This window comes from Panthera tigris, chromosome B1 (genome assembly GCF_018350195.1).
Source record: "Panthera tigris isolate Pti1 chromosome B1, P.tigris_Pti1_mat1.1, whole genome shotgun sequence".
In the NCBI taxonomy this organism is placed as follows: domain Eukaryota; kingdom Metazoa; phylum Chordata; class Mammalia; order Carnivora; family Felidae; genus Panthera; species Panthera tigris.
The window spans coordinates 54362120-54378068 of NC_056663.1; the positions used below are offsets into that span (position 1 = coordinate 54362120).

General features: G+C 36.2%; 1 pseudogene; it reads right to left on the reverse strand.

The window, feature by feature from the left end:
* Positions 1-23: 23 nt before the first annotated feature.
* Positions 24-15431, reverse strand: LOC102970507 (annotated as a pseudogene).
* Positions 15432-15949: the final 518 nt, after the last annotated feature.

Here is a 15949-nt window from a genome sequence, read left to right on the forward strand (position 1 = left end):
CTTCCCCAAGGAAGGGTATATCATCAGGAGAACTTGTTTGGATGGCACATAACCTGAGGATGACATTTCACACAAGGAGAAACTGGTACTGAAACATGGATGGAGAGACTAAGGTGTGACAGGACAAGTACAAGGAAAGAACATTTCCCTCCTCTCTGCTTATCAGATCCTGTCATGCAATCCTCTGAGCTGGGGAAGTACTGGCTAGTTCCTCTTCTTCAGAGTCCTTTCCTGCTTGTCTTCTTTTTTTTGCTTTTGTTCTTTCCCAAAAAGTTATCTTCACAGGACACAGACTATTTTCTTGAAGGCCTCACTTAGCTGCCTTGAGAATAACTTGGATAATGAGCTCCTAGAAGGTATTGATTTCTTTCCCACATTTAGTTTTCTTTTCTTTTTCTTTGACTTGTCTCTCTTAGAAGACTCACCATGAACCCCTTTATGTTCTTTCATGGTTTTGTCATATTCCCTCTGGTATCCTCAGCCTTGCAATCCCACTTGTCTTTCTTCTCTTTGGACATTCCTCTCCAGGTCTCGTTTGCCTTCTTGGAAAGTTTCATAATACTAATGTTAAGACTGTCTGACTTGATCTTTTCTCACTCAGGATCGACCCACAGCATCTATGCATAAATATGCCTTTTGGGGGGCACTGAAGTCTTTTCCCTTCTCCAAAGGCTTCTTGCAACCTTTATGATTCTTGGTCTTTTTGAGGTGTTTCCTCTTCTTCTCACTCCAGGCACAGTCATCCTCATTATTGGAGGAACTGGCAGAGGTCTTGCTGTCAAATCTCTCTGCCATTTCTTCTTCCTTTCCTGAGCTGAATGACTTATTCGTTCCTTCTCTTGAGTCATCTCTACTGTTGATGGCATTCTCTAAGTAGGTATCCTTTTATCAAGTCCAAGTGGGCGTGGTGATCCTCTTCATCGCAGTTAGAGCCCTATTCGCTGTAGTTTTGGTTTACCCTCTCTTCCAATATTTCATTTTTGATGTTGAACCTTTTGCATTAACAAAATCAGGTTCCCATGCACCTGCCTCTTGATGCTTCTGAAGGTGCCCTGCTTGGTCTCAATATCAAAGTCAAAGGAGCAAGTTGGGGGTGAAGCTACAGGCAAAGTTGACGAAGGAGATCTTGTCAAAGCAGATGTACACGGGTGGCTTATGAACGTAGATAAACCTTGCTCCGGCAGATGCAATAGTCTTGAGCCTGCCTTACAGGAGCAGATGATGCACATGCACTGAGCCCCCGAGAGCCCTTGGAAGTTGCCTGGAAACTTGTGGTTGACCAGTGTTTTCATGACGCGAGTAACATCTCTTGGAGGCATCTTGACATGTTCTTGGTGATCTGCCTGTCAAAGGGCTTCTTCATCTCTTCCTTATTCGTAATAGGAGTCAAGAAAATGTCCTTGTTCTTGGGGAAAAGAAGGGTCAGGAAGTGGCATTAGGTTTGATCCTGCCTGATGGGCAGATTCAGGCTAATCACAAAAAGCCTCTGGTGCTGGTCGTTGTAGAGTAGCGAAAAGAGATTAAGTATCATGGTGTAGGGGATCTTATAGTCAAAGAACTTGCTGTGCAAGTGCAGAAGGTTGGGGTAGATCCAAATGTTCTCACGATCAAGAGAAGTCACACATTGCAGCTTCTGGAAGATGTATCTTCAATGCCTCCAGGATTATGTACATCTTAGCATGTATTGGGCAAAGGCCTCAATCAGGTCCACGTCATCCTCTAGGGTGGGAGACCCACAGAAGTGCACCTCCGTGAGAGAGATTTTGACATCAACATTCTGGTGGAATTCTGGTGTCACCTCATTCTTGCCTGTGGTGCACTGAGACATGTTGCTGAGGAGTATTTCAAAAAGCAGATGGCCACCAATGTCAAAGGAAGGCAGCAGTCCACCAAACTTCACCATCCCTCAGCTTCTGCCCTTCATAAATAGGACCTTCTCCATTAGTTCGAGGCAACAGTGAGTTTCGAAGAAATCAGAGTTCCCTAAATCCTGATTCTCATATGCCATCATACTTGTAGACGTGGCTGTTCTTTTTGAGTAATTTAAGTCCATGATCCAGAACTACATTGTACTAGATGACCTTCCATTAATGCTCCAGCCTGGATGGTGTCCACTTTGCCTGTCTTGCTATTCTTAAATATCACACCCAGGAGCCTCAACTTTAGCCAATTAGCATTCATAGAGCCTTTCACTTCTGATAGGTACCTTGAACTCCTGACTTTCTGCCACGAGAATAAAGATTTGTCTTACTTGTTCCCCACTGTTTTTTCAAAACAGTACAGAGCCTATTTTGCACTCAGTAAATATTTTGGAGTAAATGAAAGAATTAAGGAATGTAGGCCTTTCATAGAACAGCTTCATATGGATTGTGTATAGGTTTATGTCCCAGCTATGCCTATATATACGTCAACAATACCTCAGTAATAACAAATATTGTTTCTATAAATGACATCAATGTTTACCCTATCATTCACATAAAAAAAAAAAAAAACAACTAAAGGCTTCCTGTTTCTGGTTCCACATGTAAAGAGCTTGGAAGTTGCCACTCTATCCTAATAACAAGTAAAATGCTGAACAGACAGAAAAATCAACAACTCTTCTAGGATTCAAAGGAGAAATGAGAACACAGGGCCCTCAAGATAGGAAAGACAGACAGGCGAATATAGAAAGTCATAGCTCACAGGAGCAGAGGCTCATGTGTGGAAATTGCCACGTGAACCAGGTATTATTGGAGCCTAACTGTCTTAGAGGGAGGGAAAAACCAAATTCCAGTCGCTCTAGCTTTCCATGTGGAAGAAGGGAATATTCAACTCCAACCCACTCTAGCCATCCTTTACCACTGAAGGATGGAGGAAAAAAACTAAGAAATACTTCTGAACTTCATAGTCCAGGGGTATAGGCTTATTAAAAGTCTGAGACCTAATCTCATGACTATAGAACACTTTCTCTTTCCCCACATCTCACCACCACATTACTAAAGACCTACTTACAGCAACTCCTTTTACCCAAGTACCTCACATGTGGCTCTTGAGAAAAAATTACACGGTATACCAAAAGGCCCCTCCACCCCCCCACAATTTGAAAAGATAGAACGAGTGTCAGAACCAGACATGGCAGGACTGTTGAATTTATCATACCAGGGATTTAAAAAACTATGATTCATATGCTAAGAGCTCTAATGGATAGAGTAGACAGCATACAAGAACAAATAGCGATTGTAAGCAGAGAGATGGAAATCCTAAAAAGAACCAAAGAAAAATGCTAGAGATAACAACAACAATGACAACAACAACCAAAAAACACACTATAACAGAAATGAAGAATGCCTTTAACGGGCTAATTAGTAGACTGGAAAGGACTGAAGAAAAAATCCCTGAGCTTGAGGATATGTCCATAGGAACCTCCCAAACTGAAAAGCAATGAGACAGAGACTGAAGGAAAAGAACAGAATATCAAAGACCGAGGGACAACTACAAAAGGTGTGACATACGTGTAATGGGAATTCCACAAGGGGAAGAAAACGAGAAAGGAACAAATAAATATTTGAATCAATAATGATGGAGAATTTCCCTAAGTTAATGTCAGACACCAAGCCGTAGATCCAGAAAGTTCAGAGAACACCAAACAGGATAAATATCAAAAAAAAAACAAAAAAACAAAAAAACAAAAAAAACAAACCTATACCAGGCAGATATTTTTAAACTACAGAAAATCAAAGCTAAAAATAAAATCCTGAAAGAAGGTAAAGGGAAGAAACACCCTGACTAAAGAGGAACAAAGATGTGAATTACGTCCGACGGCTCAAAAACCATCCAAGTGAGAAGGGAGTGGAGTGAAATATTTACTGTTGAGAGAAAACAAAACAAAACAAAACAAAAACACCAACTAGTTTTTTGTACCCTGAAAAATTATTCTTCAAAAGGGAAGGCAAACTAAAGCCTTTCTCACATAAACAAAAATTAAGAGAATTTGTTGCCAGTAGCATTGCCTTGCAAAAAATGGTAAAAGAAGTGCTTTACAGAAGAGGGAAACAATATAGATCAGAAACTCAGATCTACATAAAGAAGGGAAGAGCACTGAAGAAGAAATAATAAAGATAAAGTTAAAAACTTTATATTTTCTTTTTTTTTTTAACATTTATTCATTTTTGAGAGACAGAGAGAGACAAAGCATGAGCAGGAGAGGGGCAGAGAGAGAAGGAGACACAGAATCTGAAGCAGGCTTCAGGCTCTGAGCTGTCAGCACAGAGACCGATGCAGGGCTCAAACTCACGAAATGTAAGATCATGACCTGAGCCGAAGTCAGACGCTTAACTGACTGAGCCACCCAGGTGTCCCAAAACTTAAAATTTTCTTATCCTTAATTGATATCACAGATAAGAGTTTGTTCAAAACAATACTAGTAACAATGCATTTAATTGAGAAACAATTTGATAAACATCACCGTGTAAGTTTAAGGTGTGTAGCATGATGATTTGATTTACACATGCTGTGAAATGATTAACACATTTGGTTTTGTTAACATCCATCATTTCATATAGATACAATAAAAAGAAAATAAATCCTCCTTGTGATGAGGACCCTTAGGATCAACTGCATTAACAATTTTCCTAGATATCATACAGCAATATTAACTCTAGTCATCATGTTGTACATTACAACCCTAGAACTTATCTCTTATCACTGGAAGTTTGTATATTTTGACTACATTCCTCCACTTACCCCCCTCCACCCTCTACCTCTGGTAACCACAAATATGATGTCTTTTTCTAGGAGTTTGGTGTTTTTTGCTTTGTTCTCTTTTATTTTGATTTGTGTTTAGATTCCACATATAAGTGAGATCATATAGTAGTTGTCTTTCCTGACTTATTTTATAATGCCCTTAAGATCCATCCATGTTGTTGCAGATGGCTGGATTTTTCTCATTTTTTATGCCATTGTATATATATGCCACATTTATCCATTCATCTATTGATAGACACTTAGGTTATTACCATGTCGTGGCTATTGTCAACAATGCTGCTATGAACATTGTGGCGGGGGGGGGGGGTGCAGGTATCTTTTCAAGTTAGTGTTTTAGTTTCCTTTAGATACATTCCCAGAAGTGGAGTTGCTGGATCATATGGTAGTTCTATTCTTAGTTTTTTGAGTATCCCCATACGGTTTTTCCATCATGGCCATGACAATTTACAATCCCACCAACAATGCAAAGGAGTTTCTTTTTCTCCACAATTACACCAGCATTTGTTTTCTCTTGTCTTTTTTATGATGACCATTCTAAGGGGCAGGTGGTGATATCTCATTGTGGTTTTAATTTACATTTTCTTAATGACAAGTGATGTTGAACATCTTTTCATGTACCTGTTGGCCATTCATATATTTTCTTTGAAAAATATCCATTCAGGTCCTTTGTCCTTTTTGAATTGGATTATTATTATTGTTATTGTTATTATTTTTGCTATTGAGTTGTAGGAGTTCTTTGTATATTTTGGATATTAACCCCTTATCAGATATATGATTTGTAGATATATTTTTCTTATTCCAAGGGTTGTCTTCTTTTTTTTTAATTTTTTTTTAAACATTTATTTATTTTTGAGGCAGAGAGAGACAGAGCATGAGCAGGGGAGGGGCAGAGAGAGAGGGAGACACAGAATCTGAAACAGGCACCAGGCTCTGAGCTGTCAGCACAGAGCCCGACGCGGGGCTTGAACCCACGGACCGAGAGATCATGACCTGAGCCGAAGTCCGACGCTTAACTGACTGAGCCACCCAGGCACTCCCAAAGGTTGTCTTCTTACTCTGTTGATGGTTTCTTTTGCTGTGCAGAAGATTTTTAGTGTGGTATAACCCCACTTGTTTACTTTGATTTTGTTGCCTTTGCTTTATGTGTGATTTCCAAAAAAAATATTACCAAGACCCATGTCAAGGAGATTTTTTCTTGTTTTCTTCTATGAGTTTAATGGTTTCAGGTATACATTTAAGCCTTTAATCATCAGTTTTGAGTTAATTTTTGACTTTCATTCTTTTACATGTGAATATACAATTCTCCCAACACCATTTATTAAAGACACTGTTTTTTTCTCCATTGAGTATTCTTGGCTCTCTTATTAAATATTGGTTAACTGTATGTGCTTGGATTTGTTTCTGGGAATTTGATTCTGTCCTATTGGTCTATTTGTCTGCTTTTGTGCCAGTAATGTACTGTTTTAATTACTATAGGTTTATAATATAGCTTGAAATCAGGAAGTGTGATGCCTCCTGCATTGTTCTTCCTCGGGACTTCTTTTGCTATCCAGGGTCTTCTGTGGTTCCATATAAATTTTAGTAGTATTTTTTTTTAATTTCTGTAAGAAATGCCACTGGAATCTTGATAAGGATTGCATTAAATCTATAGATGGTATTTTAGCAACATTCAGTATTATTTCTTCCAATGCATGAGCATGGGATACCTTTCCATTTATTTGTGTCTCTTTCAATTTCTTTCATCAGTGGCTTGTAGTTTTCAGAGTAGAGATCTTTCATCTTCTCAGTTAAATTTATTCCTAATTATTTTATTGTTTTTGATGTTATTCTGGATGGAATCAATTGTTTTTGTTTCTTTTTCAGAAAATTAGTTGTTAGTGTGTAGAAACACTACTAATTTTTGTGTGCTAATTTTGTATCTTGCAATTTCACTGAATGCATTGATTAGTTCCAACAGTTTTTTAGTTGAGTCTTTAGGATTTTTTATACATAAAATTATGTCATCTCCAAATAGAACAGCTTCATTTCTTCCTTTCTAATTCTGATGTCTATTATTATTATTATTTTAAATTTATTATTATTATTATTTTATGTGATTTTTCTAGCAAGGCTCTCCAGCACTATGTTGAGTAGAAGTGGTGAGAGTGGGAATCCTTCTCTTGTTCCCTATCAGAGGAAAAGCTTTAACCTTTTACCATTAAGTATGATGTTAACTATAGGCTTGTCATATATGGCCTTTATTATGTTGCAATGCTCCTTCCGTGTCTAACTTATTAAATGTTTTTATCATAAATGGATGTAGAATTTTGTTAAATACTTTTTTTGTGTCTATTGAGATGATCCTATGTTTCTTTTCTTTCAGAAACAACCTATTTGATTATGTGTGCTAATGTATGCATCTTACATATGTATATATATTTATACATATGCTTATGTATGCTATAATAAGTTAAATGAATGACAGCAATGATTCAAGGCATGGGAGAGAGGAATTAAGATTATTTTATTATTATAAGTTACTCACACTGCCATGAAGTGGTATAGTGTTATTAGAAAGTGTTCTTAGATTTATAATAAATATATATTATAAATTCCAGAACAACCACTACAAAAAGTTTTTAAAAATAGTATAATTTGTACATTAACAAAGGAGAGAAAATGGAGTTATATAAAATGTTCAATTCAAAGGCAGAAAAAGAGTAGAAGACAGAAAAGCAAAAAAGAACAGGGACAACAAATAGAAAACAGTAATAAATATGATAGATATTAATCCAACTATGTCAGTAATCATCTCAAACACCAAGGGTTTAAATTGGACAATTAAAAGATGGAGATTGTTAGAGTATATCAAAAAACAAGATTCAAATATGTGTTGTGTATAAGAAGCCCACTATATATATATAAAGACACATATAGACTAAAAATAAAGGATGAAGAAATATATACCATGATAACTCTAAAAAAAAAGAAGTAGCTATATTAATTACACACAGAGAAAATTTCAAAGCAGGGAAAATTATCAGCAATAAAAAAGGACATTAAAGAATGATAAAGGGATCAATTCTCCAGGAAGATAATGATTTTTAACATGTAGGTGCCTAACGTTGGAGCAACAAATTACATGAGGCAGAAGTGCAAGGAGAAATAGACGAGACCACATCAGAGTTGGAGACTTCAGTATCCCTCTATCAGAAATGGTCAGATAAAAGAGGCAGAAAATCTATAAGGATATAGCTGAACTCAGCAACACCATTATTCAACTGGCTATAATGGACATCCACAGACTACTTCATCAAACACAATAGACATGTTTCTTAAGCTCACATGAAACATGCAACCAAGGCAAACCACATTCTGGGCCGTAAACACACCATAGCAGATTTGAAAAAATAGAAATCATACAATGTCTGCTCTCAGATCACAATGGAATTAAACTAGCGGTCAATAACAGAAAGATGAGTAGGAAATCTCAAAACACATGAGTTCAAAGAGCACACTTCTAAATAAAGCATGGATCAAAGAAATCCCAAGAGAAATTTAAAAATATTTTCAACTAAATAAAAATGCAAACACAACCAAGTTTGTAGGATGTAGCAATAACAGTCCATAGAGAGAAATTTATAACATTAAATGAATAAATTAGAAAAGAAGAAATATCTAAAATAGGTAAACTAAGTCTCTTCCTTAGAAACTTAAAAAAAATAAAAGCAAAGTAAATTCAGAGTAAGCATAAGAAAAGAAACAATAAGCAGATCTCAATGAAATTGGATATAGGAAATCAATCAACAAAATCGTATACTTGTTCTTTGAAAAATACATAAAATCAATAGTCTTGTAGCCAGGCTAAGTAAGAAAAAAAAAAAAGAGAGGGAGACAATATAAATTACTAATATGTGAAATAAAAGAAAGGATATCACTACAGATCCCTTGGACATTAAATGGCTAATCAAGAAATGCTATGAATTAACTCTATGTCCATAAACTGATAATCTAGATGAAATTCCTTGAAAAACATAAAATACCAAAAGTCACACAAGAAAGAATAGACAAACTGAATAAGCCTATATTTATTAAATAATTTGAGTCAAAAATTAACCTCCTCAAATAGAAAGGTGGGGTCTAGACAGATTCACTTTCGAATTCCACTTCACATTTTAGGAAGAAAATATATCAGTTGTTGACAATGTCTTTCAGAGGACAGAAGCAGAAAGAATACTTTCTAACTCATTCTATGATGCTAGCATTACTCTAATACCAAAATCAGACAAAGGGATTAGGAGAAATAATTTCTTTTTGAGCATAGATGTAAAAATTCTCAACGAAATAATAGTAAGTAGAATTCAACAATGTATAAAAGGAATTATACACCATAACCAAATGACATTTATCCCAGGTATACAAACCTGATTCAACATTCAAAAATCAGTTTATGTAGGGGTGCCTGGGTGGCTCAGTCGGTGAAGCGTCCAACTTCAGCTGAGGTCATGATCTCATGGTCTGTGAGTTCGAACCCCGTGTCGGCTCTGTGCTGACAGCTCAGAGCCTGGAGCCTGTTTCAGATTCTGTGTCTCCCTCTCTCTCTGACCCTCCCCCATTCATCCTCTGTCTCTCTCTGTCTCAAAAATAAATAAACGTTAAAAAAATTAAAAAAAAATCAGTTTATGTAATCCATTGCATCAACTTTCTATAAAAAAACCCCACAAGATCATATTAGTAGGTGCAGAAACAGCATTTGACAAAATCCAACACCAATTCATGATAAATAATTTTAGTAAGCTAGGAATAGATGAGAATTTCCTCAACTTGATAAGAAATATCTATGAAAAACAAACAACCCCCCCACCCCGCCCCAAACAAACAACAAAAAATCCTTACAGCTAACATAATGATGAGAAACTTGAAGCATATCCACTAGTTATCAAGAACAAGGCAAGGAGGTCTCCTCTCATTACTTCCTTTTAACTATCCTATTGGAAGTTCTAGCTATTGCAATAAGACAAGAAAGGAAAATAAAAGGTACACAGATTGGGAAGTAAAAAATAAAACTACCTTTGCTTGCAGCTGACATAATCGTATACACTGAATATATGGGTTTCCCAGATTCAAATCCAATCACGTTCATTGTTCATTTTATTTTTTCTTCTTTCTCTTTCTTTTTAACAATTGAAATATAACTAACATATAATGTTATCTTAGTTTCAGGTGTACAATATGATGATTCAACAATTCTATACATTACTCAGTGCTCATCAAAATAAGTGTACTCTATCTCCTTTATCTATTTCACCCATCCTCCCACCCATCTCCCCTTTGGCAACTGCCAGTTAGTTTTCTGTATTTAAGAGTATGTTTTGGGGGGCACCTGGGTGGATCAGTTGATTGAGCAACCAACTCTTGATGTTGGCTCAGGTCATGATCATGGTGTCTTGGAATCAAGCCTCGAGTTGGCATCCGTGCTGAGTGTGGAGTCTGCTTAGGATTCTCTCTCTCTCTCTCTCTGACCCTCTTCCCCCTCCCCTGCTTGCACTCTCTCTCTCTCTCTCTCTCTCAAATAAAATTCAAAAACAATTGTATTTTTTTGTGTGTCTCTCCTTCTCTTTATTCATTTGTTTTATATCTGAAATTCCACATGAGTGGAATGATATGGTATTTTTGTTTCTCTGGTGAGGATGTGGAGAAAAAGGAACACTTGAGTACTGTTAGTGGGAATGTAAATTGGTGCATCCACTGTGGAAAACAATATGGAGGCTCCTCAAAAACTTAAAAATAGAATTACTATATGATCCAGTAATTCCACTACTGGACATTTACCCAAAGAAATTAAAAACACTGATTTGAAAAGATATATGTGCCCCTATGTTTATTACAGAATTATTTACAATAGCCAAGATATGGAAGCAACCCAACTGTCCATTCATTGTTGCCTATTATCTTCAGATGAAGATATAACAGACTCTTTAAGATTTTGTCCCAGTTTTCTTTTCTAGTGGTATGTCTCCCATTCTATATTCTAGCACCTCATACTTCACCTTTCCAAACTTCTTTCAGAATCCCAAACATGCAATGGTATATCTCACTTTAGAGCATGCTTATCTTATGCCTTGGAATACCCTTACTTTGGTATTTCATTTGGATACTACCTATTTATCCCTCAAAACTTAGCCTACAGGGCACCTGGGTGGCTCAGTCAGTTGAGCACCTGACTCTTGATTTGGGCTCTGGTCATGATCTCACGGTTCATGAGATGGAGCCCCACCTCTGGCTCCATACTTACAGTGGGGAACCTGCTTGGGATTTTCTTTCCTCTTTCTCCCTCACCTTCCCTCACCACTTGTGCTCACTTTCTGTGTCCCAAAATAAATAAATAAATATTTTTAAAGATTAAAAAGAACATTTTAAGAAAGGTTAATCACATGAATAAATAACTGAGTGAACAAATAAAAATCTTTTCAAATTTAAAAACATTTCTCACATGTGTCTTCCCTCTCTTTTCCTACTGGCACTTTTCATTTCGGGTTTTATCCATTTTAAGTGGAACATTGTAATGATGCCTAAGTATGTCACACCTTTTGTAGTTGTCCCTCGGTCTTTGATATTCTGTTCTTTTCCTTCAGTCTCTGTCTCATTGCTTTTCAGTTTGGGAGGTTCCTATGGACATATCCTCAAGCTCAGGGATTTTTTCTTTCTTTCTTTCAATATGAGGTCCCTTCTCTCCCTACTTTTCCTCTCTACACATACACACAGTGTCACAGGGTCCTGGGACACACACACACACACACACACACACACACACACACACACCTATTCTTCTATCCTGAGCACTATTACATTAGACTTTCTTAAAGATTCTTGTCTCTATTCAATCCCTTAACTAACATCTTTCTGCCAGTTTTTTTTCCAGTAAATCTCTTTCTCCCCACTTGCATTAATGTAGATTATATTCATCTACCTCATCCATGAATATGCACTGACTGTTCTTGCTCTGAGATTTGAAATCCTTTCTTCAGATGACTTCCTTCAGCTTGTATGTACACCTCAATTTTTATCATAAATGGATATATAACATGGATTATAACCCCAACTGAATTATTAACCCCTTGGGAGAAAAGCATGCATTTTAGATGCCTATAGCATTCTATAGAATAAAATTCTGAATTAAGAACACAGTATGTAATCAGCAATGATTTAGTGATTGATTCCATGCTAATTTTGAAAATCTTTATTGACATTTTCACTTAACTATTCTTAGATACAAGTACAATTGGATAGTCATGTGTTAAGGTAATCCATCTTATTTCAGTAAAACCTTGTGGATTTTTGCATTTTTGTTTAAGGTATACTACAGTGTTGATTTCCATGGATCTGTATGTATGTTTGATTACAGTATTAATATGTTAAGAGCTTAAGATGTAAGACTGTAGAACAAAAAGGTTAAGCACGTGGGTTATGAGCACAAATTAACTTGTATTAATTATAGGTTTGAAATGATCCCTGGGTCTCATTCCAGCTGAATAACCTCAGACAAGCCACTGAATTTCAAAGTCTCAGTTTCCTCATCTGTAAAGCAGAGATAATGAGCTCCTAGTTCATAGACTACTGGGAGAATTAAAGGACATGGAATGTCTTTCAACTTGTAAGAAAAGAACAGTCAACAGTAAAATGTATATCCAGGAAAACTATCCTTTAGGAATGAAGAGGAAATCCAGACAGTCTCATATGAATGGACACTAAAAAAAAAATGGTCACAAGCAGACCTACCCTTCAAGAATGGCTAAAGGAAGTTCTTTACATGAAAAGGAAATGACAAATAAGGAATCAGGGAGCATCAGGAAAGACAGAACAATGGAAAGAGCAGAAAAAAGGGCAAGTATAATAGACAATTTTTCTCCTCATGTGTTTTGCAAATACATAATGCCCCTCTTTTGTCCATTATAATGTTTTAAATTTTAATTTAATTGGAATTTGAAATGTTTCTAATTTAGTTGTATTAATAGCAAAAAAAAAGACATAGAGCTTCTAAAATATTTAGTATAGTGCCTGACACGGAACATAAAAGCTTGATATACACTAATTTTTGTTATAAAGAAGATTTAAAGATCAAATCTAAACTTCTAATTTAATCTATGAGGAAAATGAGATCTAGAGAGGGCAAATGACTTGCTCAAGACCAATAGTTAATGAGAGAAATGGCCTGGATAAAATTCCAGGTCTCCTGATACTCAATGTAGTCTTTTAACGTCCATATTGCTTTGCAGGCTGTGGAGGACTCCCTGAAGGCCTTCTTAAGATGTTCTGCTTCCTCTTATTGTAGGTATATAGTGCTCTGAGAGCATTTGATATGTAAATTTTTGAAACCGAAAGAATAAAAACATACGGAATCGTTGAATCACCATACAGTACCCCTGAAACTACGATAGCACTCCATGTTAACGAACTGAAATTAAAATAAAAAGTTTTTAAATTTTTTTTTTAAAAGAATAAAAGCAAAAGTATTTATCTCATCGTATCCAGTTCCTTTGTTTTTCAAAAGGAAGGGCCTAGAAAATTGTCCTTTACCGGCTAGTGATAAAAATTTCATTTGAATTTATACTACATTGACTTATATTTTCAGGTTGTAAACATTATTTTGAGTTAAGCATAGTGGTATTTCTAACTTACAGGAGTTCATTGTTCTATTTCAGAGGTTTCTTTTTAAAAATTCTTCTTGGAGTTTAGAAATGCTCATGGTTTTCCTCTTCGAAATAGATCTTACATGCAGTTTTAAAGAATGCTTTCTTAAACTATGAAAAGGATGACTAATTCCATTTTAAGTTTGTGGCCAAATGATGGAAAGCAAAGACATCCTCCAGAGAGTTTACCAGGGGGCTGGGGTCTACAAAAACCTTTTAACAGAGATTTGAAAATACAACTGTATTAATTATCAGGAAGGATACTTTTCCCCTAAAAGAATATTCAGCTATAACAATAATGATTTGTTTGCCTCATTTAGAAGCATAGATTTTTTTGAAAGGAAAATTCTTTTACAAGGAGAGCTAAGCCAACTCTCGTGCATATGTAAGAAATAAATCCCAATTCTTTCTTGTTTCTGTTTCTTTTTTTTCCCCAAAAAAATTGTATAAATGAGGAAGTAGTGCCAAGGACCTATTAGTAATAGTTATTTCCTAATTGCAGTGGGAAGCATCCTGCATGTTTAAATAAATATTGTTAACTCTGACCCCTCGCTTTGCCAGGACTGATAAGGCAATTGTTTGACCTATATGAAGCGCATACAGTATACACAGAGTGGAGTGCAGCAGGAAAACAGGAAACAATAAATCAGAAATTAGAGCACTGATTGTTGTAGCTAATTACATCAGGCTTCTGCTTAATTTCTCACTCTGTCATTCTAACCTGATTTTCTTGCCAACAGACTTTGCAAATTGCTGGTGTCACGTACATTCAGCAAATAATAATCCTTAGTTACTGTGACTGACAAATGAATGAGCAGGAGAAGATAGTTTATTATGCAAGGATGAACTGAGACATTCACCAGATACCTGCCTGGATGCTTTTTTAATTCACTTACCTACATGTGCTGCATGATGCATTTCTCCAGGAGCAGAGATTTTGGCCATCAAGACAGCTTAATTAGATTTGTGGTTTGGTTTGATAATATTGAGCAAGAAGAAAAGACGGTACTGTAAAGCGGAGGGAGGGAAGAGATTGGCTTGGACAAAGAGAGAGATAAAGTGGTAACTTAGCTATTTAAGTCAAATCCAAAAATAATATGTTTAGGGTGAGTGAGATTAGTCAGCATGTTATTAAAGGTTAACCTTGTCTAACATAGATTTGGGGAGCCAACTTGGTATTTTCAGCCTGTTATGGTTTGAGTATTGAAATTCTAAACCACATGTGTTAAAAAAAAAAAGAATAATACAAATGAGATGCTCTTATTCTGAATTAATTGATTACTCCCAGGTGCTACTTCTGTACGGAGATAATGCATGTCAGTTCAGTTTTCCTTGAACCCAGTCCTGGTGTTATTTAAATAGTCTAAATTAATCAACTTTCCTTTCCTTTTTTTGATTTTATAAAAAATCCTTAAAAAGTTCTGCTATAGACCCTGAAGATGGAATATGGAAGATCTAAGTGAAGAGAGTTTTCACTCTTGGTTATTTAATAAATTTTCATATTCTGGGTATACTCTCTAACCTTGTTATAGTATTTACTAATCAGATTATCCAACTGCTGAGCAAATCCCCAGCTAGATACAACTTCACCCAGGCTCGCTGCTTCTTTGGTGCTTAACAAAAATCGTATTACTTTTTTTAACTGAAGGTTCCATGTATGCAAGTTATTTAAAATGAAAACTGCTTCTCGGTTTAAAATCAAATTTACTTCATTCTTCTTTTCCCCTGGACTCTGACTTTACCCCTGTTTTGCTTTAGCATCATTTTCAGGGGAAGAGAAAGAGAATTTAACACTGAGATGTGAGGGGATCACACAGTGACAAAGGATGCGGCAGAGATGTAGGGTTCCATGTTTGAAACCACTGTTCCACTTGGTAAAGCAAGAGGTCAGAGTTAACTATTTACTTAAACGTGTAGGTGATGTCTTACATTCCAGCGATGAACTTGGAATGCAGGCCAATTAAGCAGCCCGGGAACTGTGGTAGAAGGGCCAAAAAATGGAGTATAACGTGCCAGCATTGCTGCCGGTCCAAAGGTCAGAGGGTGCAGAATGCTTCATTCCTTGTGTCTTCAAATTAATTCCCGTGTATAAAATGTTTAAACCTCTCCAAATCCCAAGCTGACCTTCCAAGAGTCCTTCTTAATGTCATTTTTTTTCATGTTTTCAGACACATTTTATAGATATATATTAAATAACCATCGTGTGCGTATTGTGCCATTGCATTCTTCCCACTGCAGGGGAAGATGTCTTTCCACTATAGGGAAGACCGCTTAATGTAGCATCCCAAAGTCATCGCCCTCAAGAGCAGTTGAAGGAAGCAAACTTAAACTTATAAAACAAGAATTAAATGACACAAACCGGAACATGATCTTCTAGATTCCTAAATGTGTGGTATTGACAAGGCTATGGAATTTAAAGAGACCAAATTTTTCAGAGAATGGAGACAAATTGACATGGACTTAGATGGATAAATAGCATTTGGATAGCTGGAGAAGAAGGAGGAGACATTTTAAGCAGAGAAAATTGGTTAGAAGAA